This window comes from Bufo bufo, chromosome 3 (genome assembly GCF_905171765.1).
Source record: "Bufo bufo chromosome 3, aBufBuf1.1, whole genome shotgun sequence".
Lineage (NCBI taxonomy): Eukaryota > Metazoa > Chordata > Amphibia > Anura > Bufonidae > Bufo > Bufo bufo.
The window spans coordinates 776,357-800,523 of NC_053391.1; the positions used below are offsets into that span (position 1 = coordinate 776,357).

Consider the following 24,167-nt stretch of genomic DNA (forward strand, 5'->3'; position numbering starts at 1 on the left):
TGACCTCCGGGGGGGGGGGCTTATAATCTTATCTGTATTAAGGAAGGGGATGAGTGGAGACAGCGTTTAATACCCCTGAGGGTCATTTTGAATACCCAGTCATGCCTTTTGGGTTAAGCAATGCTTCTTCATCTTCCAGAATCCGGTGAACAGTATTTTCAGGGAATGTATCGGGAGGTTCGTTGTCTTTTATCTGGATGATATATTGATCTATTCTACAGACTGGGCATCACATATACAACATGTCAGGATGGTCTTACAGATACTCTCTCATAACCATTTGGATCTGTCAGGGGTTCAAGAGGTGCTCTTCTCAGGTCTATTCTTACTCCAAGGGCATTTAAGATGAACTCTGCTAAGGTCCAAGCTGTAATGGACTGGGTCCATCCCTCTTCTCTTAAAGTATTACAGTATTGCTTTCTTGGATTATTGAACTATTACCACAGGTTCATAAAAAGTCTTCGGTAATGGTCAAGCCTCTCATGGACGTGACCTAAAAGGGGGCGATCTACTTCATTGGCAACCAGGCGCGGTTGCAGCCTTTGACTTTTGTGGTGGAGGTTGATGCCTCTGAGGTTGGAGTGGCAGGCATGTTGTCCCAGGAAACATCGTCACTCACCTCAGACCATGTGGTTATTTTTTCGGAAGTTCTGAGATTGGTAACAGCTTCACTATCTGGAGGGACCTCAGCATCAAGTAATGGTCCTTAGGTTTTTAGAATTGTCTGAACCCTAGGCAGGCTTGGTTTGAACCATCTTTCACTCTATTACATGTAGGCCTGGTCCTAAGAATATTATGGCCGATGCCTTGTCTAGGAGTTTCTGTGCCAGTCGTACCCCGAAGCCCAATCCTGAACCTATGTTCCCTGAGGTCATTGCCATTCCTGCCATCTCCTCTGATTTGGCATCTGAGATTAGAGCCAACCAGGATTTGGCCGGAGAGCCTTCCCGAAGGTAAATCATCTTTCGTCTCCTCCTCCTGGACAAGCCTAATATGAAAGGCAATAAATGACACAATATTAATAACCAATCAGAGTCAGAACATTTCTGCTCCGACTCCTCAGCCCTGGCGCCCGGACTTCTCGCTGACATTATCTTCTATTCCATTGTCTTATATTCTGCTCTGTTACATTGTATTACATGACGTATTATGTTTCTCTTACATTCTATGACAATATATTCATTACACGGTGTGGATCTCAGCAGGTGCACAGATAAGGTCTGTGGTTATGGGTGATGGCAGGTTTACATTCGGCACATTCCTTGTGAAGTGACGCAGGCTCGGGGTGTGGCCCTCACTGTACACCTGAGCGACTGCTCCAACCTGTTCAGGCACAAGGAGGGGGGGGGGGGGGGGGGGGGAAGGCGACAGCAGGTGATAAAAGGGCAGCGGCGGGAGATGAGCCCTGTATGAGGAAGTCACAGCTTCTCCCCAACAAGCAGGAAATACAGAGAGAGAAAAAGAGAGAGAGAGACAGCAGGTAAGTCCTCGACCCCTACATGTGCTTCAACTCAGCCTGCCCCATATCTAGGCCTGCCACTCAGCCTGCCCCATCCATCAGCCTCCCTGTACCTCAGCCTCCCCGTACCTCAGCCTCCCCATCTATCTGCCTGACACTCAGCCTGCCCCATATCTAGGCCTGCCACTCAGCCTGCCCCATCCATCAGCCTCCCTGTACCTCAGCCTCCCCACCTATCTGCCTGACACTCAGCCTGCCCCATATCTAGGCCTGCCACTCAGCCTGCCCCATCCATCAGCCTCCCTGTACCTCAGCCTCCCCATCTATCTGCCTGACACTCAGCCTGCCCCATATCTAGGCCTGCCACTCAGCCTGCCCCATCCATCAGCCTCCCTGTACCTCAGCCTCCCCGTACCTCAGCCTCCCCATCTATCTGCCTGACACTCAGCCTGCCCCATACACAACCTTTTGAAGACATCCCTAGCCCATCTTATGTCTCCTAACATTTCATCCTGTGTGTGACATAGTATGACGTCTGTAAGATTGTATCCTCTGTGTGTGACATAGTATGACGTCTGTAAGATTGTATCCTGTGTGTGTGACATAGTATGACGTCTGTAAGATTGTATCCTCTGTGTGTGACATAGTATGACGTCTGTAAGATTGTATCCTGTGTGTGTGACATAGTATGATGTCTGTAAGATTGTATCCTCTGTGTGTGACATAGTATGACGTCTGTAAGATTGTATCCTGTGTGTGTGACATAGTATGATGTCTGTAAGATTGTATCCTGTGTGTGTGACATAGTATGACGTCTGTAAGATTGTATCCTGTGTGTGTGACATAGTATGATGTCTGTAAGATTGTATCCTGTGTGTGTGACATAGTATGACGTCTGTAAGATTGTATCCTGTGTGTGTGACATAGTATGACGTCTGTAAGATTGTATCCTGTGTGTGTGACATAGTATGACGTCTGTAAGATTGTATCCTGTGTGTGTGACATAGTATGATGTCTGTAAGATTGTATCCTGTGTGTGTGACATAGTATGACGTCTGTAAGATTGTATCCTGTGTGTGTGACATAGTATGACGTCTGTAAGATTGTATCCTGTGTGTGTGACATAGTATGATGTCTGTAAGATTGTATCCTGTGTGTGTGACATAGTATGACGTCTGTAAGATTGTATCCTGTGTGTGTGACATAGTATGATGTCTGTAAGATTGTATCCTGTGTGTGTGACATAGTATGACGTCTGTAAGATTGTATCCTCTGTGTGTGACATAGTATGATGTCTGTAAGATTGTATCCTGTGTGTGTGACATAGTATGATGTCTGTAAGATTGTATCCTCTGTGTGTGACCTAGTATGACGTCTGTAAGATTGTATCCTGTGTGTGACATAGTATGACGTCTGTAAGATTGTATCCTGTGTGTGTGACATAGTATGACGTCTGTAAGATTGTATCATGTGTGTGTGACATAGTATGACGTGTGTAAGATTGTATCCAGTGTGTGTGACATAGTATGACGTCTGTAAGATTGTATCCTCTGTGTGTGACATAGTATGACGTCTGTAAGATTGTATCCTGTGTGTGTGACATAGTATGATGTCTGTAAGATTGTATCCTCTGTGTGTGACATAGTATGACGTCTGTAAGATTGTATCCTGTGTGTGTGACATAGTATGATGTCTGTAAGATTGTATCCTGTGTGTGTGACATAGTATGACGTCTGTAAGATTGTATCCTGTGTGTGTGACATAGTATGACGTCTGTAAGATTGTATCCTGTGTGTGTGACATAGTATGACGTCTGTAAGATTGTATCCTGTGTGTGTGACATAGTATGACGTCTGTAAGATTGTATCCTGTGTGTGTGACATAGTATGACGTCTGTAAGATTGTATCCTGTGTGTGTGACATAGTATGATGTCTGTAAGATTGTATCCTGTGTGTGTGACATAGTATGACGTCTGTAAGATTGTATCCTGTGTGTGTGACATAGTATGACGTCTGTAAGATTGTATCCTGTGTGTGTGACATAGTATGATGTCTGTAAGATTGTATCCTGTGTGTGTGACATAGTATGACGTCTGTAAGATTGTATCCTGTGTGTGTGACATAGTATGATGTCTGTAAGATTGTATCCTGTGTGTGTGACATAGTATGATGTCTGTAAGATTGTATCCTGTGTGTGTGACATAGTATGACGTCTGTAAGATTGTATCCTGTGTGTGTGACATAGTATGACGTCTGTAAGATTGTATCCTGTGTGTGTGACATAGTATGATGTCTGTAAGATTGTATCCTGTGTGTGTGACATAGTATGACGTCTGTAAGATTGTATCCTGTGTGTGACATAGTATGACGTCTGTAAGATTGTATCCTGTGTGTGTGACATAGTATGACGTCTGTAAGATTGTATCCTGTGTGTGTGACCTAGTATGACGTCTGTAAGATTGTATCCTGTGTGTGACATAGTATGACGTCTGTAAGATTGTATCCTGTGTGTGTGACATAGTATGACGTCTGTAAGATTGTATCATGTGTGTGTGACATAGTATGACGTCTGTAAGATTGTATCCTGTGTGTGTGACATAGTATGACGTCTGTAAGATTGTATCCTGTGTGTGTGACATAGTATGATGTCTGTAAGATTGTATCCTGTGTGTGTGACATAGTATGACGTCTGTAAGATTGTATCCTCTGTGTGTGTGACATAGTATGACGTCTGTAAGATTGTATCCTGTGTGTGTGACATAGTATGATGTCTGTAAGATTGTATCCTGTGTGTGTGACATAGTATGATGTCTGTAAGATTGTATCCTGTGTGTGTGACATAGTATGATGTGTGTAAGATTGTATCCTGTGTGTGTGACATAGTATGATGTCTGTAAGATTGTATCCTGTGTGTGTGACATAGTATGATGTCTGTAAGATTGTATCCTGTGTGTGTGACATAGTATGACGTCTGTAAGATTGTATCCTGTGTGTGTGACATAGTATGACGTCTGTAAGATTGTATCCTGTGTGTGTGACATAGTATGATGTCTGTAAGATTGTATCCTGTGTGTGTGACATAGTATGATGTCTGTAAGATTGTATCCTGTGTGTGTGACATAGTATGATGTCTGTAAGATTGTATCCTGTGTGTGTGACATAGTATGATGTCTGTAAGATTGTATCCTGTGTGTGTGACATAGTATGACGTCTGTAAGATTGTATCATGTGTGTGTGACATAGTATGACGTCTGTAAGATTGTATCCTGTGTGTGTGACATAGTATGACGTCTGTAAGATTGTATCCTGTGTGTGTGACATAGTATGACGTCTGTAAGATTGTATCCTGTGTGTGTGACATAGTATGACGTCTGTAAGATTGTATCCTGTGTGTGTGATATAGTATGACGTCTGTAAGATTGTATCCTGTGTGTGTGACATAGTATGATGTCTGTAAGATTGTATCCTCTGTGTGTGACATAGTATGACGTCTGTAAGATTGTATCCTGTGTGTGTGACATAGTATGACGTCTGTAAGATTGTATCCTGTGTGTGTGACATAGTATGACGTCTGTAAGATTGTATCCTGTGTGCGTGACATAGTATGACGTCTGTAAGATTGTATCCTGTGTGCGTGACATAGTATGATGTCTGTAAGATTGTATCATGTGTGTGTGACATAGTATGACGTCTGTAAGATTGTATCCTGTGTGTGTGACATAGTATGACGTCTGTAAGATTGTATCCTGTGTGTGTGACATAGTATGACGTCTGTAAGATTGTATCGTGTGTGTGTGACATAGTATGACGTCTGTAAGATTGTATCCTGTGTGTGTGACATAGTATGATGTCTGTAAGATTGTATCCTGTGTGTGTGACATAGTATGACGTCTGTAAGATTGTATCCTGTGTGTGTGACATAGTATGATGTCTGTAAGATTGTATCCTGTGTGTGTGACATAGTATGACGTCTGTAAGATTGTATCCTGTGTGTGACATAGTATGACGTCTGTAAGATTGTATCATGTGTGTGATATAGTATGATGTCTGTAAGATTGTATCCTGTGTGTGTGACATAGTATGACGTCTGTAAGATTGTATCATGTGTGTGATATAGTATGATGTCTGTAAGATTGTATCATGTGTGTGATATAGTATGATGTCTGTAAGATTGTATCCTGTGTGTGTGATATAGTATGATGTCTGTAAGATTGTATCCTGTGTGTGTGATATAGTATGATGTCTGTAAGATTGTATCCTGTGTGTGTGACATAGTATGATGTGTGTAAGATTGTATACTGTGTGTGACATAGTATGACGTCTGTACCCCCCATATAACATTACACTGGACCCCCCATATTATAATAGTTATAATGGACCCCCCTAAAACAAGAAGTGCTGTGTCTTTGGCGGTCTCGTGATTGTTGGCGGTGGTATTACACGTCTCGGTCAGCGTCCCTCAGGGACTGCTCGTTGTAGTTGTGATAAAACTTATTTAAATGTGGTGGCAACGGCGGAAACGTCTCTCTAATGCTGGTGACGTGGACGCGGCCTACACTTCCTGGAGGGGGACCATGCTTCCTGACTGTCACCACATCCTAGTGTGCACACGTCCCGAGATTGTCCTGCAACACCTGGCTACAGACACATCCTGTACCACATCCTGGAGCTGCTGACGCTACCCTCCTGACACTGAGGGAAATATCATGTGACTGCATGTCTCTCTGTACGGACACTGCACAGTACCACTCCTCTGTGTATGGACACTGCACAGTACCACTCCTCTGTGTATGGACACTGCACAGTACCATTTCTCTGTGTATGGACACTGCACAGTACCACTCCTCTGTGTATGGACACTGCACAGTACCACTCCTCTGTGTATGGACACTGCACAGTACCACTCCTCTCTGTACGGACACTGCACAGTACCACTCCTCTCTGTACGGATACTGCACAGTACCACTCCTCTGTGTATGGACACTGCACAGTACCACTCCTCTGTGTATGGACACTGCACAGTACCACTCCTCTGTGTATGGACACTGCACAGTACCACTCCTCTGTGTACGGATACTGCACAGTACCACTCCTCTGTGTATGGACACTGCACAGTACCACTCCTCTGTGTATGGACACTGCATAGTACCATTTCTCTGTGTATGTGCAATGACCAGGAACGGGTATGCTGATGCCACTTATGCAGTGTGTCAGGATATGGGTAGATAACAGTTTGTAGTTTTGTTCGTGACGCCATTTGCAGCGTGCGCAGGGTACTGTCACAGGGTTCTCCGAAGGTGTTATAACGCACGTTCCAGATTAGGAATGCCAGAGTGGTGTAATGGCCTATAACAGTGTTGGCGAACCTATGGCACGGGTGCCAGAGGTGGCACTCAGAGCTGTCTCTGTGGGCACCCGCACCCTGGAAAAAGTCTATGTTTTACCAATATGCCTTAGACTATTCCTGCCACTCATCAGCGCAGGGCGCACTATGTACAGCGCAGGCAGCGCACTGCATGTAGGCAGGCTATTATAGCTAAATGATAAAGTACATGGGAGATATACTATACTGGACTGTAGTACTCAGGGTAAATTGCCATGTTGGCACTTTGCGATAAATAAGTAGGTTTTGGGTCGCAGTTTGGGCACCCGGGCTCTAAAAAGTTCGCCATCACTGGCCTATAATGTCTCTGTATGGTGGTGATAATAGTGTTAACGGTGTCTCCTACCTGGGTACGGCTGGACTCCTGGCTTCTGGCTCACTTGCAATAAATTGAGTGTAGTGATAGTAGGAGTAATAGAGGGATTTTGCAGCAAAAAATGATGTCCAGACCTTTAGGTGAAATTCAAACTTGGCTTTACTGAAGATAACTTTCATCCTAGCAATGTACAACTTTGGTCTCTGGTCCCAGCAGGTATTGGCAATGGTTGGCAGGAATGAATCTTCTGCACTATAAATCTGGAGCTTGCAGGATAAGACGTCTGCTTAGTAGCTCTGCAACTGTGGCAGGAATTTGGCTTCTGCACTTCTCTATGTCTTCTGCTTTATGGGGACTGACTAGCTGAGGAGGAATATGGCTTCTCCTGGGTCTCTGGACTTTACTCACAGTTATATTCTCAGAGAATGCTTTTTTCCTGGAATTCTGGAGTTTGTCTTCTTGCTTCATCCAGCCGAGGCTGCAGGGCTCAGACTGGGTATATGATCAATGTCTCAGCCGGGACAAGATCCTGGCTGTCTTCCCTATATCGGGGGACTCCTGAAGACTATCACACAGCCCTCCCCAACCGGGGTGGCTGGCACACTGACTCTAACTTTCTTCCCTCTCCATGCTGCAGGATGTGGGAGCAGTCCACACCTCCACAGGGGGGGTGCGCTAAGCTGGAATGAACCATTCCAGCCTAGATATACTAAACTAGAACTAAATCCTTACCAAACCATTGCTGCCACCTGCTGGTGAACATGGAAAATGAGAAGGAAATTCATATTTAACAAGGTTTTACATGCACAGTTGTAAAGACATGAGCAAAATCATATCAGATGACAAGGGAAAGGCTCTTAGAAGATAGTAGCGGGGTAGAGGAGTGTAGTAACACAACTCTGGGGTGTTACATATGGACACTGCACAGTACCACTCCTCTGTGTATGGACACTGCACAGTACCACTCCTCTGTGTACGGACACTGCACAGTACCACTCCTCTGTGTACGGACACTGCACAGTACCACTCCTCTCTGTACGGACACTGCACAGTACCACTCCTCTGTGTACGGACACTGCACAGTACCACTCCTCTGTGTATGGACACTGCACAGTACCACTCCTCTCTGTACGGACACTGCACAGTACCACTCCTCTCTGTACGGACACTGCACAGTACCACTCCTCTCTGTACGGACACTGCACAGTACCACTCCTCTCTGTACGGACACTGCACAGTACCACTCCTCTGTGTACGGACACTGCACAGTACCACTCCTCTGTGTATGGACACTGCACAGTACCACTCCTCTAATTCTGTACTGGGAATATAGATCTAGTGATGGTCTGTATTGATGGTAAAGATGTGATTATGAGTTTTGGGCTATAGATCTGGTGATGATCAGTTTTGGGGTATAGCTTAGTGTTGATCGAGCACCAAAGTGCTCAGGTGCTGGAGTAGAGCACAATGGAAGTCATTACACCAGGCGCCCCTGCTCTGAAGGCGTCTGGTTCACATGAAAAGGTCAGAAATGGATGGAAACACCACCGAGATGGTTCGGGAACAGCAGGGGGGGGAGTCTGGATGCATCTTGGACTCCCAGGTCGCTGCTGGGAACCATGCTGTCCGAGTAGTGCGCCACTTTTACAGACTGACAATAATTTGCACAAAACCGAAGAAAAAAATTCTATTTTAGAGGAAAAATTGTTAGGAAACATTCTTTCCCGTATATTTACTTGTATATAAAGTGCAAGTTCAGCCAAACATTACCAGGAAGAGGCTCCGATACAACCTGTATATAGCAGAGAACCAGCAGCAAGGTGGATAAAAAGGGGGAAAGGACCCACCCCAAGTATCACACCATGATGAGCGCCAATCTCAGGAATAACCGGTTAAATACGGAATGAAATTCCTAAGAAATAATAACACCCCCGAACACAGAGGACGGTGTGCGGTGTCAGTGCAAATGAACGTGAGATATAATAAAGTGCATTCAAGGGCAAGTCACCCCCCCGGCCGGGATCACTTGTAGAATGGTAGAGGTTGGTACCAACGCACTGGATGTGTAGCCAAGATGTAATTCAGCACACGGATCCACGAATACGTGTCCAATCCTCTTTATTTATAAATATACGGCTCAACGCGTTTCAGGGGTCACAACACCCCCTTCCTCAGGAGCTGCTCCATTCCTAAGGTGTTCAGCCCAGTCTACACCCAGAGCAGCCTCCTCTGTCCGACTATCTTATCTTTATCCTTTCAATCTCACCGTCCTTTGGCGCCCTTGTCTTTATCCTACTTCTTCTAGTACAATGTTAGTCCTGTGAAGCCTCTGGATAACCTCCTTGTTTTTCCTGCTTGAGTTTTTTTTCCACGTGACTACAACCTGTATATCACATAAAGGAGGCCTCGTTCACTGTGTGGTACAATGGTTCAGGTAGTGGGAATCCTACACTCATAAAGCCTATGCACTAAGGGAAAGGGCTGCCAAATATTACAGGGAAGAGGCACTCCGACACAACCTGTATATGACATAAAGGAGGGCCTCATACACAGCCTTGAAAAATTATGATTGATGGTCTGCTGGTGACCCTCAAAAACATTTGGAGCAAGGGCCTGCTGGTGACCCTCTAAAACATTAAGAGCAGTGGCCTGCTGCTGATCTGACCATCTAACACATCAGGGGTGAGGGCCTGCCGCTGTTATGACCATCTAAAACATTAGGGGTGAGGGCCTGCCGCTGTTATGACCATCTAAAAAATTAGGGGTGAGGGCCTGCTGCTGAGCTGACCATGTAAAACATTAGGGGTGAGGGCCTGCTGCTGATCTGACCATCTAACACATTAGGGGCGAGGGCCTGCTGCTGATCTGACCATCTAAAACATTAGGGGTGAGGGCCTGCTGCTGATCTGACCCTCTAACACATTAGGGGTGAGGGCCTGCTGCTGATCTGACCCTCTAAAACATTAGGGGTGAGGGCCTGCTGCTGATCTGACCCTCTAAAACATTAGGGATGAGGGCCTGCTGCTGATCTGACCCTCTAAAACATTAGGGGCGAGGGCCTGCTGCTGATCTGACCATCTAAAACATTAGGGGCGAGGGTCTGCTGCTGATCTGACCATCTAACACATTAGGGGTGAGGGTCTGCTGCTGATCTGACCATCTAAAACATTAGGGGTGAGGGCCTGCTGCTGATCTGACCATCTAAAACATTAGGGGTGAGGGTCTGCTGCTGATCTGACCATCTAAAACATTAGGGGTGAGGGTCTGCTGCAGATCTGACCATCTAAAACATTAGGGGTGAGGGCCTGCCGCTGATCTGACCATCTAAAACATTAGGGGTGAGGGTCTGCTGCTGATCTGACCATCTAAAACATTAGGGGTGAGGGTCTGCTGCTGATCTGACCATCTAAAACATTAGGGGCGAGGGCCTGCTGCTGATCTGACCCTCTAAAACATTAGGGGTGAGGGCCTGCTGCTGATCTGACCCTCTAAAACATTAGGGGTGAGGGCCTGCTGCTGAGCTGACCCTCTATAACATTAGGGGTGAGGGTCTGCTGCTGATCTGACCCTCTAAAACATTAGGGGTGAGGGTCTGCTGCTGATCTGACCCTCTAAAACATTAGGGGTGAGGGTCTGCTGCTGAGCTGACCATGTAAAACATTAGGGGTGAGGGCCTGCTGCTGATCTGACCATCTAAAACATTAGGGGTGAGGGCCTGCTGCTGATCTGACCATCTAACACATTAGGGGTGAGGGTCTGCTGCTGATCTGACCATCTAACACATTAGGGGTGAGGGTCTGCTGCTGATCTGACCCTCTAAAATATTAGGGGTGAGGGTCTGCTGCTGATCTGACCATCTAAAACATTAGGGGTGAGGGTCTGCTGCTGATCTGACCCTCTAAAACATTAGGGGCGAGGGCCTGCTGCTGATCTGACCATCTAAAACATTAGGGGCGAGGGTCTGCTGCTGATCTGACCATCTAACACATTAGGGGTGAGGGTCTGCTGCTGATCTGACCATCTAAAACATTAGGGGTGAGGGCCTGCTGCTGATCTGACATCTAAAACATTAGGGGTGAGGGCCTGCTGCTGATCTGACCATCTAACACATTAGGGGCGAGGGCCTGCTGCTGATCTGACCATCTAAAACATTAGGGGTGAGGGCCTGCTGCTGATCTGACCATCTAAAACATTAGGGGTGAGGGTCTGCTGCTGATCTGACCATCTAAAACATTAGGGGTGAGGGTCTGCTGCAGATCTGACCATCTAAAACATTAGGGGTGAGGGCCTGCTGCTGATGTGACCATCTAAAACATTAGGGGTGAGGGTCTGCTGCTGATCTGACCATGTAAAACATTAGGGGTGAGGTCCTGCTGCTGAGCTGACCATCTAACACATTAGGGGCGAGGGCCTGCTGCTGATCTGACCATCTAAAACATTAGGGGTGAGGGTCTGCTGCTGATCTGACCATCTAAAACATTAGGGGTGAGGGCCTGCCGCTGATCTGACCATCTAAAACATTAGGGGTGAGGGTCTGCTGCTGATCTGACCCTCTAAAACATTAGGGGTGAGGGCCTGCTGCTGATCTGACCATCTATAACATTAGGGGTGAGGGTCTGCTGCTGATCTGACCATCTAACACATTAGGGGTGAGGGCCTGCTGCTGATCTGACCATCTAAAACATTAGGGGTGAGGGCCTGCTGCTGATCTGACCATATAAAACATTAGGGGGCGAGGGCCTGCTGCTGATCTGACCATCTAAAACATTAGGGGTGAGGGTCTGCTGCTGATCTGACATCTATAACATTAGGGGTGAGGGCCTGCTGCTGAGCTGACCTTCTAAAACATTAGGGGGCGAGGTCCTGCTGCTGATCTGACCCTCTAAAACATTAGGGGCGAGGGCCTGCTGCTGATCTGACCCTCTAAAACATTAGGGGTGAGGGTCTGCTGCTGATCTGACCATATAAAACATTAGGGGGCGAGGGTCTGCTGCTGATCTGACCATCTAAAACATTAGGGGTGAGGGTCTGCTGCTGATCTGACCATCTAAAACATTAGGGGTGAGGGCCTGCTGCTGATCTGACCATCTAAAACATTAGGGGTGAGGGTCTGCTGCTGATCTGACCATCTAAAACATTAGGGGTGAGGGTCTGCTGCTGAGCTGACCATCTAAAACATTAGGGGCGAGGGCCTGCTGCTGATCTGACATCTAAAACATTAGGGGTGAGGGCCTGCTGCTGATCTGACCCTCTAAAACATTAGGGGTGAGGGCCTGCTGCTGATCTGACCCTCTAAAACATTAGGGGTGAGGGCCTGCTGCTGAGCTGACCCTCTATAACATTAGGGGTGAGGGCCTGCTGCTGATCTGACCCTCTAAAACATTAGGGGTGAGGGTCTGCTGCTGATCTGACCCTCTAAAACATTAGGGGTGAGGGCCTGCTGCTGAGCTGACCATGTAAAACATTAGGGGTGAGGGCCTGCTGCTGATCTGACCCTCTAAAACATTAGGGGTGAGGGTCTGCTGCTGATCTGACCCTCTAAAACATTAGGGGTGAGGGTCTGCTGCTGATCTGACCATCTAAAACATTAGGGGCGAGGGCCTGCTGCTGATCTGACCATCTAACACATTAGGGGTGAGGGTCTGCTGCTGAGCTGACCATCTAAAACATTAGGGGTGAGGGCCTGCTGCTGATCTGACCCTCTAAAACATTAGGGGTGAGGGTCTGCTGCTGATCTGACCATGTAAAACATTAGGGGTGAGGTCCTGCTGCTGAGCTGACCATCTAAAACATTAGGGGTGAGGGTCTGCTGCTGATCTGACCATCTAAAACATTAGGGGCGAGGGTCTGCTGCTGATGTGACCTTCTAAAACATTAGGGGCGAGGGCCTGCTGCTGATCTGACCATCTAAAACATTAGGGGCGAGGGTCTGCTGCTGATCTGACCATCTAACACATTAGGGGTGAGGGTCTGCTGCTGATCTGACCATCTAACACATTAGGGGTGAGGGTCTGCTGCTGATCTGACCATCTAACACATTAGGGGTGAGGGCCTGCTGCTGATGTGACCATCTAAAACATTAGGGGTGAGGTCCTGCTGCTGAGCTGACCATCTAACACATTAGGGGCGAGGGCCTGCTGCTGATCTGACCCTCTAAAACATTAGGGGTGAGGGCCTGCCGCTGATCTGACCATCTAAAACATTAGGGGTGAGGGTCTGCTGCTGATCTGACCCTCTAAAACATTAGGGGTGAGGGCCTGCTGCTGATATGACCCTCTAACACATTAGGGGCGAGGGTCTGCTGCTGATCTGACCCTCTAAAACATTAGGGGCGAGGGCCTGCTGCTGATCTGACCCTCTAAAACATTAGGGGCGAGGGCCTGCTGCTGATCTGACCATCTAAAACATTAGGGGTGAGGGTCTGCTGCTGATCTGACCATCTAAAACATTAGGGGTGAGGGTCTGCTGCTGATCTGACATCTAAAACATTAGGGGTGAGGTCCTGCTGCTGATCTGACATCTATAACATTAGGGGTGAGGGTCTGCTGCTGATCTGACCCTCTAAAACATTAGGGGTGAGGGCCTGCCGCTGATCTGACCATCTAAAACATTAGGGGTGAGGGTCTGCTGCTGATCTGACCCTCTAAAACATTAGGGGTGAGGTCCTGCTGCTGATCTGACCATCTAAAACATTAGGGGTGAGGGTCTGCTGCTGATCTGACCCTCTAAAACATTAGGGGTGAGGGCCTGCCGCTGATCTGACCATCTAAAACATTAGGGGTGAGGGTCTGCTGCTGATCTGACCCTCTAAAACATTAGGGGTGAGGGCCTGCTGCTGATCTGACCCTCTAACACATTAGGGGCGAGGGTCTGCTGCTGATCTGACCCTCTAAAACATTAGGGGCGAGGGCCTGCTGCTGATCTGACCCTCTAAAACATTAGGGGCGAGGGCCTGCTGCTGATCTGACCATCTAAAACATTAGGGGTGAGGGTCTGCTGCTGATCTGACCATCTAAAACATTAGGGGTGAGGTCCTGCTGCTGATCTGACATCTATAACATTAGGGGCGAGGGTCTGCTGCTGAGCTGACCCTCTAAAACATTAGGGGCGAGGGTCTGCTGCTGAGCTGACCCTCTAAAACATTAGGGGCGAGGGCCTGCTGCTGATCTGACCCTCTAAAACATTAGGGGTGAGGTCCTGCTGCTGATCTGACCATATAAAACATTAGGGGGCGAGGGCCTGCTGCTGATCTGACCATCTAAAACATTAGGGGTGAGGGTCTGCTGCTGAGCTGACCATCTAAAACATTAGGGGTGAGGGCCTGCTGCTGATCTGACCATCTAAAACATTAGGGGTGAGGGTCTGCTGCTGAGCTGACCATCTAAAACATTAGGGGCGAGGGCCTGCTGCTGAACTGACATCTAAAACATTAGGGGTGAGGGCCTGCTGCTGATCTGACCCTCTAAAACATTAGGGGTGAGGGCCTGCTGCTGATCTGACCCTCTAAAACATTAGGGGTGAGGGCCTGCTGCTGATCTGACCCTCTAAAACATTAGGGGTGAGGGTCTGCTGCTGATCTGACCATCTAAAACATTAGGGGTGAGGGCCTGCTGCTGATCTGACCATCTAAAACATTAGGGGTGAGGGTCTGCTGCTGATCTGACCATCTAAAACATTAGGGGTGAGGGCCTGCTGCTGATCTGACCATCTAAAACATTAGGGGTGAGGGCCTGCTGCTGATCTGACCCTCTATAACATTAGGGGTGAGGGTCTGCTGCTGATCTGACCCTCTAAAACATTAGGGGTGAGGGTCTGCTGCTGATCTGACCCTCTAAAACATTAGGGGTGAGGGCCTGCTGCTGAGCTGACCATGTAAAACATTAGGGGTGAGGGCCTGCTGCTGATCTGACCCTCTAAAACATTAGGGGTGAGGGTCTGCTGCTGATCTGACCCTCTAAAACATTAGGGGTGAGGGTCTGCTGCTGATCTGACCATCTAACACATTAGGGGTGAGGGTCTGCTGCTGATCTGACATCTAAAACATTAGGGGCGAGGGCCTGCTGCTGATCTGACATCTAAAACATTAGGGGTGAGGGCCTGCTGCTGATCTGACATCTAAAACATTAGGGGTGAGGGCCTGCTGCTGATCTGACCATCTAAAACATTAGGGGTGAGGGTCTGCTGCTGATCTGACCCTCTAAAACATTAGGGGCGAGGGCCTGCTGCTGATCTGACATCTAAAACATTAGGGGTGAGGTCCTGCTGCTGATCTGACATCTATAACATTAGGGGCGAGGGTCTGCTGCTGAGCTGACCCTCTAAAACATTAGGGGCGAGGGTCTGCTGCTGAGCTGACCCTCTAAAACATTAGGGGCGAGGGCCTGCTGCTGATCTGACCCTCTAAAACATTAGGGGCGAGGGCCTGCTGCTGATCTGACATCTAAAACATTAGGGGTGAGGGCCTGCTGCTGATCTGACCATCTAAAACATTAGGGGTGAGGGTCTGCTGCTGATCTGACCCTCTAAAACATTAGGGGCGAGGGCCTGCTGCTGATCTGACATCTAAAACATTAGGGGTGAGGTCCTGCTGCTGATCTGACATCTATAACATTAGGGGCGAGGGTCTGCTGCTGAGCTGACCCTCTAAAACATTAGGGGCGAGGGTCTGCTGCTGAGCTGACCCTCTAAAACATTAGGGGCGAGGGTCTGCTGCTGAGCTGACCCTCTAAAACATTAGGGGCGAGGGCCTGCTGCTGATCTGACCCTCTAAAACATTAGGGGTGAGGTCCTGCTGCTGATCTGACCATATAAAACATTAGGGGGCGAGGGCCTGCTGCTGATCTGACCATCTAAAACATTAGGGGTGAGGGTCTGCTGCTGAGCTGACCATCTAAAACATTAGGGGTGAGGGCCTGCTGCTGATCTGACCATCTAAAACATTAGGGGTGAGGGTCTGCTGCTGAGCTGACCATCTAAAACATTAGGGGCGAGGGCCTGCTGCTGAACTGACATCTAAAACATTAGGGGTGAGGGCCTGCTGCTGATCTGACCCTCTAAAACATTAGGGGTGAGGGCCTGCTGCTGATCTGACCCTCTAAAACATTAGGGGTGAGGGCCTGCTGCTGATCTGACCCTCTAAAACATTAGGGGTGAGGGTCTGCTGCTGATCTGACCATCTAAAACATTAGGGGTGAGGGTCTGCTGCTGATCTGACCATCTAAAACATTAGGGGTGAGGGCCTGCTGCTGATCTGACCATCTAAAACATTAGGGGTGAGGGCCTGCTGCTGATCTGACCCTCTATAACATTAGGGGTGAGGGTCTGCTGCTGATCTGACCCTCTAAAACATTAGGGGTGAGGGTCTGCTGCTGATCTGACCCTCTAAAACATTAGGGGTGAGGGCCTGCTGCTGAGCTGACCATGTAAAACATTAGGGGTGAGGGCCTGCTGCTGATCTGACCCTCTAAAACATTAGGGGTGAGGGTCTGCTGCTGATCTGACCCTCTAAAACATTAGGGGTGAGGGTCTGCTGCTGATCTGACCATCTAACACATTAGGGGTGAGGGTCTGCTGCTGATCTGACATCTAAAACATTAGGGGCGAGGGCCTGCTGCTGATCTGACATCTAAAACATTAGGGGTGAGGGTCTGCTGCTGATCTGACATCTAAAACATTAGGGGTGAGGGCCTGCTGCTGATCTGACCATCTAAAACATTAGGGGTGAGGGTCTGCTGCTGATCTGACCCTCTAAAACATTAGGGGCGAGGGCCTGCTGCTGATCTGACATCTAAAACATTAGGGGTGAGGGCCTGCTGCTGATCTGACCCTCTAAAACATTAGGGGTGAGGGCCTGCTGCTGATCTGACATCTAAAACATTAGGGGTGAGGGTCTGCTGCTGATCTGACCATCTAAAACATTAGGGGTGAGGGCCTGCTGCTGATCTGACCATCTAAAACATTAGGGGTGAGGGTCTGCTGCTGATCTGACCCTCTAAAACATTAGGGGCGAGGGCCTGCTGCTGATCTGACCCTCTAAAACATTAGGGGTGAGGGTCTGCTGCTGATCTGACCCTCTAAAACATTAGGGGTGAGGGTCTGCTGCTGATCTGACCTTCTAAAACATTAGGGGTGAGGGTCTGCTGCTGATCTGACCATCTAAAACATTAGGGGTGAGGGTCTGCTGCTGATCTGACCATCTAACACATTAGGGGTGAGGGTCTGCTGCTGATCTGACATCTAAAACATTAGGGGCGAGGGCCTGCTGCTGATCTGACATCTAAAACATTAGGGGTGAGGGTCTGCTGCTGATCTGACATCTAAAACATTAGGGGTGAGGGCCTGCTGCTGATCTGACCCTCTAAAACATTAGGGGTGAGGGCCTGCTGCTGATCTGACATCTAAAACATTAGGGGTGAGGGCCTGCTGCTGATCTGACATCTAAAACATTAGGGGCGAGGGTCTGCTGCTGATCTGACCTTCTAAAACATTAGGGGTGAGGGCCTGCTGCTGATCTGACCCTCTAACACATTAGGGGCGAGGGCCTGCTGCTGATCTGACATCTAAAACATTAGGGGTGAGGGCCTGCCGCTGTTATGACCATCTAAAACATTAGGGGTGAGGGTCTGCTGCTGATCTGACCTTCTAAAACATTAGGGGTGAGGGCCTGCTGCTGATCTGACCATCTAAAACATTAGGGGTGAGGGCCTGCTGCTGATCTGACATCTAAAACATTAGGGGTGAGGGCCTGCTGCTGATCTGACCATCTAAAACATTAGGGGTGAGGGTCTGCTGCTGATCTGACCATCTAAAACATTAGGGTTGAGGGTCTGCTGCTGATCTGACCATCTAAAACATTAGGGGTGAGGGCCTGCTGCTGATCTGACCATCTAACACATTAGGGGTGAGGGTCTGCTGCTGATCTGACATCTAAAACATTAGGGGCGAGGGCCTGCTGCTGATCTGACCCTCTAAAACATTAGGGGTGAGGGCCTGCTGCTGATCTGACCCTCTAAAACATTAGGGGTGAGGGTCTGCTGCTGATCTGACCATCTAACACATTAGGGGTGAGGGTCTGCTGCTGATCTGACCATCTAAAACATTAGGGGCGAGGGCCTGCTGCTGATCTGACCCTCTAAAACATTAGGGGTGAGGGCCTGCTGCTGATCTGACCATCTAACACATTAGGGGTGAGGGTCTGCTGCTGATCTGACCATCTAAAACATTAGGGGTGAGGGTCTGCTGCTGATGTGACCTTCTAAAACATTAGGGGTGAGGGTCTGCTGCTGATCTGACCATCTAACACATTAGGGGCGAGGGCCTGCTGCTGATCTGACCTTCTAAAACATTAGGGGCGAGGGCCTGCTGCTGATCTGACCATCTAACACATTAGGGGCGAGGGCCTGCTGCTGATCTGACCTTCTAAAACATTAGGGGCGAGGGCCTGCTGCTGATCTGACCATCTAAAACATTAGGGGCGAGGGTCTGCTGCTGATCTGACCATCTAAAACATTAGGGGTGAGGGTCTGCTGCTGATCTGACATCTATAACATTAGGGGTGAGGGCCTGCTGCTGATCTGACCATCTAAAACATTAGGGGTGAGGGTCTGCTGCTGATCTGACCATCTAAAACATTAGGGTTGAGGGTCTGCTGCTGATCTGACCATCTAAAACATTAGGGGTGAGGGTCTGCTGCTGATGTGACCTTCTAAAACATTAGGGGCGAGGGCCTGCTGCTGATCTGACCATCTAACACATTAGGGGTGAGGGTCTGCTGCTGATCTGACATCTAAAACATTAGGGGCGAGGGCCTGCTGCTGATCTGACCCTCTAAAACATTAGGGGTGAGGGCCTGCTGCTGATCTGACCCTCTAAAACATTAGGGGTGAGGGTCTGCTGCTGATCTGACCATCTAACACATTAGGGGTGAGGGTCTGCTGCTGATCTGACCATCTAAAACATTAGGGGCGAGGGCCTGCTGCTGATCTGACCCTCTAAAACATTAGGGGTGAGGGCCTGCTGCTGATCTGACCATCTAACACATTAGGGGTGAGGGTCTGCTGCTGATCTGACCATCTAAAACATTAGGGGTGAGGGTCTGCTGCTGATGTGACCTTCTAAAACATTAGGGGTGAGGGTCTGCTGCTGATCTGACCATCTAACACATTAGGGGCGAGGGCCTGCTGCTGATCTGACCTTCTAAAACATTAGGGGCGAGGGCCTGCTGCTGATCTGACCATCTAACACATTAGGGGCGAGGGCCTGCTGCTGATCTGACCTTCTAAAACATTAGGGGCGAGGGCCTGCTGCTGATCTGACCATCTAAAACATTAGGGGCGAGGGTCTGCTGCTGATCTGACCATCTAAAACATTAGGGGTGAGGGTCTGCTGCTGATCTGACATCTATAACATTAGGGGTGAGGGCCTGCTGCTGATCTGACCATCTAACACATTAGGGGTGAGGGTCTGCTGCTGATCTGACCATCTAAAACATTAGGGGCGAGGGTCTGCTGCTGATCTGAACATCTAACACATTAGGGGTGAGGGTCTGCTGCTGATCTGACCATGTAAAACATTAGGGGTGAGGGCCTGCTGCTGATCTGACATCTATAACATTAGGGGCGAGGGTCTGCTGCTGATGTGACCTTCTAAAACATTAGGGGCGAGGGCCTGCTGCTGATCTGACCATCTAACACATTAGGGGTGAGGGTCTGCTGCTGATCTGACATCTATAACATTAGGGGTGAGGGCCTGCTGCTGATCTGACCATCTAAAACATTAGGGGTGAGGGTCTGCTGCTGATCTGACCATCTAAAACATTAGGGGCGAGGGCCTGCTGCTGATCTGACCATCTAACACATTAGGGGTGAGGGTCTGCTGCTGAGCTGACCATCTAAAACATTAGGGGTGAGGGCCTGCTGCTGATCTGACCCTCTAAAACATTAGGGGTGAGGGTCTGCTGCTGATCTGACCATGTAAAACATTAGGGGTGAGGTCCTGCTGCTGAGCTGACCATCTAAAACATTAGGGGTGAGGGTCTGCTGCTGATCTGACCATCTAAAACATTAGGGGTGAGGGTCTGCTGCTGATCTGACCCTCTAAAACATTAGGGGCGAGGGTCTGCTGCTGATGTGACCTTCTAAAACATTAGGGGCGAGGGCCTGCTGCTGATCTGACCATCTAAAACATTAGGGGCGAGGGTCTGCTGCTGATCTGACCATCTAACACATTAGGGGTGAGGGTCTGCTGCTGATCTGACCATCTAACACATTAGGGGTGAGGGTCTGCTGCTGATCTGACCATCTAACACATTAGGGGTGAGGGCCTGCTGCTGATGTGACCATCTAAAACATTAGGGGTGAGGGCCTGCCGCTGATCTGACCATCTAAAACATTAGGGGTGAGGGTCTGCTGCTGATCTGACCCTCTAACACATTAGGGGCGAGGGTCTGCTGCTGATCTGACCCTCTAAAACATTAGGGGCGAGGGCCTGCTGCTGATCTGACCCTCTAAAACATTAGGGGCGAGGGCCTGCTGCTGATCTGACCATCTAAAACATTAGGGGTGAGGGTCTGCTGCTGATCTGACCATCTAAAACATTAGGGGTGAGGGTCTGCTGCTGATCTGACATCTAAAACATTAGGGGTGAGGTCCTGCTGCTGATCTGACATCTATAACATTAGGGGTGAGGGTCTGCTGCTGATCTGACATCTAAAACATTAGGGGTGAGGGCCTGCTGCTGATCTGACATCTAAAACATTAGGGGTGAGGGCCTGCTGCTGATCTGACCATCTAAAACATTAGGGGTGAGGGTCTGCTGCTGATCTGACCCTCTAAAACATTAGGGGCGAGGGCCTGCTGCTGATCTGACATCTAAAACATTAGGGGTGAGGTCCTGCTGCTGATCTGACATCTATAACATTAGGGGCGAGGGTCTGCTGCTGAGCTGACCCTCTAAAACATTAGGGGCGAGGGTCTGCTGCTGAGCTGACCCTCTAAAACATTAGGGGCGAGGGCCTGCTGCTGATCTGACCCTCTAAAACATTAGGGGCGAGGGCCTGCTGCTGATCTGACATCTAAAACATTAGGGGTGAGGGCCTGCTGCTGATCTGACCATCTAAAACATTAGGGGTGAGGGTCTGCTGCTGATCTGACCCTCTAAAACATTAGGGGCGAGGGCCTGCTGCTGATCTGACATCTAAAACATTAGGGGTGAGGTCCTGCTGCTGATCTGACATCTATAACATTAGGGGCGAGGGTCTGCTGCTGAGCTGACCCTCTAAAACATTAGGGGCGAGGGTCTGCTGCTGAGCTGACCCTCTAAAACATTAGGGGCGAGGGTCTGCTGCTGAGCTGACCCTCTAAAACATTAGGGGCGAGGGCCTGCTGCTGATCTGACCCTCTAAAACATTAGGGGTGAGGTCCTGCTGCTGATCTGACCATATAAAACATTAGGGGGCGAGGGCCTGCTGCTGATCTGACCATCTAAAACATTAGGGGTGAGGGTCTGCTGCTGAGCTGACCATCTAAAACATTAGGGGTGAGGGCCTGCTGCTGATCTGACCATCTAAAACATTAGGGGTGAGGGTCTGCTGCTGATCTGACCATCTAAAACATTAGGGGTGAGGGCCTGCTGCTGATCTGACCATCTAAAACATTAGGGGTGAGGGCCTGCTGCTGATCTGACCCTCTATAACATTAGGGGTGAGGGTCTGCTGCTGATCTGACCCTCTAAAACATTAGGGGTGAGGGTCTGCTGCTGATCTGACCCTCTAAAACATTAGGGGTGAGGGCCTGCTGCTGAGCTGACCATGTAAAACATTAGGGGTGAGGGCCTGCTGCTGATCTGACCCTCTAAAACATTAGGGGTGAGGGTCTGCTGCTGATCTGACCCTCTAAAACATTAGGGGTGAGGGTCTGCTGCTGATCTGACCATCTAACACATTAGGGGTGAGGGTCTGCTGCTGATCTGACATCTAAAACATTAGGGGCGAGGGCCTGCTGCTGATCTGACATCTAAAACATTAGGGGTGAGGGTCTGCTGCTGATCTGACATCTAAAACATTAGGGGTGAGGGCCTGCTGCTGATCTGACCATCTAAAACATTAGGGGTGAGGGTCTGCTGCTGATCTGACCCTCTAAAACATTAGGGGCGAGGGCCTGCTGCTGATCTGACATCTAAAACATTAGGGGTGAGGGCCTGCTGCTGATCTGACCCTCTAAAACATTAGGGGTGAGGGCCTGCTGCTGATCTGACATCTAAAACATTAGGGGTGAGGGTCTGCTGCTGATCTGACCATCTAAAACATTAGGGGTGAGGGTCTGCTGCTGATCTGACCCTCTAAAACATTAGGGGCGAGGGCCTGCTGCTGATCTGACCCTCTAAAACATTAGGGGTGAGGGTCTGCTGCTGATCTGACCCTCTAAAACATTAGGGGTGAGGGTCTGCTGCTGATCTGACCTTCTAAAACATTAGGGGTGAGGGTCTGCTGCTGATCTGACCATCTAAAACATTAGGGGTGAGGGTCTGCTGCTGATCTGACCATCTAACACATTAGGGGTGAGGGTCTGCTGCTGATCTGACATCTAAAACATTAGGGGCGAGGGCCTGCTGCTGATCTGACATCTAAAACATTAGGGGTGAGGGTCTGCTGCTGATCTGACATCTAAAACATTAGGGGTGAGGGCCTGCTGCTGATCTGACCCTCTAAAACATTAGGGGTGAGGGCCTGCTGCTGATCTGACCATCTAAAACATTAGGGGTGAGGGCCTGCTGCTGATCTGACATCTAAAACATTAGGGGTGAGGGCCTGCTGCTGATCTGACATCTAAAACATTAGGGGCGAGGGTCTGCTGCTGATCTGACCTTCTAAAACATTAGGGGTGAGGGCCTGCTGCTGATCTGACCCTCTAACACATTAGGGGCGAGGGCCTGCTGCTGATCTGACATCTAAAACATTAGGGGTGAGGGCCTGCCGCTGTTATGACCATCTAAAACATTAGGGGTGAGGGTCTGCTGCTGATCTGACCTTCTAAAACATTAGGGGTGAGGGCCTGCTGCTGATCTGACCATCTAATACATTAGGGGTGAGGGCCTGCTGCTGATCTGACATCTAAAACATTAGGGGTGAGGGCCTGCTGCTGATCTGACCATCTAAAACATTAGGGGTGAGGGTCTGCTGCTGATCTGACCATCTAAAACATTAGGGTTGAGGGTCTGCTGCTGATCTGACCATCTAAAACATTAGGGGTGAGGGCCTGCTGCTGATCTGACCATCTAACACATTAGGGGTGAGGGTCTGCTGCTGATCTGACATCTAAAACATTAGGGGCGAGGGCCTGCTGCTGATCTGACCCTCTAAAACATTAGGGGTGAGGGCCTGCTGCTGATCTGACCCTCTAAAACATTAGGGGTGAGGGTCTGCTGCTGATCTGACCATCTAACACATTAGGGGTGAGGGTCTGCTGCTGATCTGACCATCTAAAACATTAGGGGCGAGGGCCTGCTGCTGATCTGACCCTCTAAAACATTAGGGGTGAGGGCCTGCTGCTGATCTGACCATCTAACACATTAGGGGTGAGGGTCTGCTGCTGATCTGACCATCTAAAACATTAGGGGTGAGGGTCTGCTGCTGATGTGACCTTCTAAAACATTAGGGGTGAGGGTCTGCTGCTGATCTGACCATCTAAAACATTAGGGGCGAGGGCCTGCTGCTGATCTGACCTTCTAAAACATTAGGGGCGAGGGCCTGCTGCTGATCTGACCATCTAACACATTAGGGGCGAGGGCCTGCTGCTGATCTGACCTTCTAAAACATTAGGGGCGAGGGCCTGCTGCTGATCTGACCATCTAAAACATTAGGGGCGAGGGTCTGCTGCTGATCTGACCATCTAAAACATTAGGGGTGAGGGTCTGCTGCTGATCTGACATCTATAACATTAGGGGTGAGGGCCTGCTGCTGATCTGACCATCTAAAACATTAGGGGTGAGGGTCTGCTGCTGATCTGACCATC

General features: G+C 49.0%; 1 protein-coding gene across 2 annotated transcripts in view; it reads left to right on the forward strand.

Moving 5' to 3' along the window:
• The first annotated feature begins 1,366 nt into the window (after window positions 1-1,366).
• The window catches only part of SLC37A1 (solute carrier family 37 member 1), a 77,552-nt gene continuing 54,751 nt past the window's right edge, over window positions 1,367-24,167 (forward strand). For both annotated transcript variants that reach the window (XM_040422725.1, XM_040422726.1), the window contains exon 1: window positions 1,367-1,480. The gene's annotated coding sequence lies outside the window, so the exon portion shown is untranslated. The remainder of the gene's footprint in view (window positions 1,481-24,167) is intronic.